The sequence below is a fragment of the Dama dama genome, chromosome 5 (assembly GCF_033118175.1).
Source record: "Dama dama isolate Ldn47 chromosome 5, ASM3311817v1, whole genome shotgun sequence".
NCBI classification, from domain to species: domain Eukaryota; kingdom Metazoa; phylum Chordata; class Mammalia; order Artiodactyla; family Cervidae; genus Dama; species Dama dama.
In genome coordinates, this window is record NC_083685.1 from 111719051 (window position 1) to 111721089 (window position 2039).

The window sequence follows — 2039 nt, forward strand, 5'->3', positions numbered from 1 at the left end:
TCTAGGCTTCGGCTTTCCTCAGTATTCTGAGAGCTTCGTTGCCATAACAACTTCCAATCCTAGAGCGTCTCCGGTGATGCTCCGGGAGTCTGAGCTGGGTAGGGACGCGGTGACCCAGGACCCTGGAGATAAAGAGCACCCCCTACTAATACCTTCCCGACCTTTGAGTATGTCCACAGCCTCCTCCTGCGAAAGGCAAGAGAGACACTTTGAATCCAGTTTTCCTAGTGTTCATCGGCCCCTGGAAGCCCTGCCCAACCAAGCCAGGGGAACGCAGGGCGTCTTCACGCCTCGCCTTTCATCCCCTCTGGATCTCCAAGTACCAACTGGTTCATCACCCTAATGACGCTGACCCTTTTATGAGGCTGCTTTCATGTCAGCCGCCTGGGAGTGCCATCTCAGCATTAAGCCTAGGGAGGGTGGCACAGGGCCCCATACCCTGCCCTGGAGTTTATAAGGCAGCTCGCAGGGTGAGGTCCCTGCTCCACAGTGCCCCCAGTGCTCCCAACCCTCATATAAACTCCCTGCTCAGCACGCTTGTTTTGCCGAATGCAATCTGGATTGGGAACTCAGATAGGGCAAGGACACAGCTTAATTTTCGTAGCCCTTCACCCAGACCAATTTTTGTGGACCTGACTTAAATTGGGGTTTCCTGACGTTAAACTAAGGGAGGGGGAGAGGTTGAGGTTAAAATATTAAAGTTAACGGTTACCAAAGAAGGGGTCAAGGGAATTTAAGAAGAATTTATCCCCCTTCTCCAGTAAAAGTCACTGCCATTGTCCATGAGCTGCTTGCACAGTCCCTGCCTACCACAGTGCTGAGGGAGCTGAAACCACACCTGTCACTGGGTAGTGGAGGATGGGAGAGGCTCCACTGGGGTTGGAAGAGACAAGTCATTTCTCCAGCCAGTCATTCAACAACTCTCTGCAAAGCTAGGTTGGGAAGGCACAGACTCAGGCCCTGCTTGCCAATGGCCTATGGTCTACAGTCTAATGCAGGAGGCCCACCTGTCCTTAACCACCTTCCTACTTTGTGTTATCTGCATCTTAAACTCTCAATTTAGAGAATGGATACATGCATATGTATGACTGTGTCACTTTGCTGTGTACCTGAAACCATCACAACATTTGTTAATTGACTATACTCCAATATAAAAAAACTCCCGATTTATCACCAAGTCTTGTTGATTCTCTCATCAAATGTCTCTCAAATCTACCTCCTTTCCACCCCAATTCAGATTCTTATCACTTTTCAGAAATCTTGGAATACTACCCTACTCTCCTAACTAACCCCAAGTCTCACCTCTCTCCAATCTTCACTCTTTACCAGAGTGACCTTCTTAAAAGCAAAAACTGATCATGTCACTTCACTGGCGTAAATCCTATCAATGGCTTTCCACTGCTGTTAGGATAGAGGTTGAACTCTTTGGCCAAGCACGCAGGTCTTAGATTGTCTGGCTCCTTTCTACTATCAATACTGAACCCAAATATGTGTAGTTCCAGTAAATGCCATGGATGTTGCCATATTTTCTTCACCCTTTCCTTCCACCCTGTTCAAACCTCAACACAGACCTGACCTCCTCCAGGAAGGTTCCATGGATAACGTGATGCCCACTGTTCCCAAGTTAAACACCCCTTGGCCGTGCTCCCACAACACCTCTGTAATAGATCTTACATGCTAGACTGTCATTGGGTTAGATGTCTAGCTCCTCTAGATGGTGACATTCTAACGGGCCGCAACCAGGTATAATTCGTCAGCCTTTTCCCAGCACGTAGTCCTGCAACTGGCACAGAGTATGCGCTCAGAACACATTGGATGAATAAACGACTGAATAAACGAAGTGTTACTGTAGTAGCCTTTAGAGAAAGAACATTTGGGCATCTGAGACACCAGAACAGCAGCCGGCGCGTCCCGCCAGCCTGTAACCTGTGCCCTGGCGACCACCTAGCCGAGGTGCAGACCGTCATTTCCCCGCCGGCCTCTGAGGGCGCTGTGTCGCCGGCGCCCGCTCTCCGCCGCCGGAATTGGTCTCGCCGGAT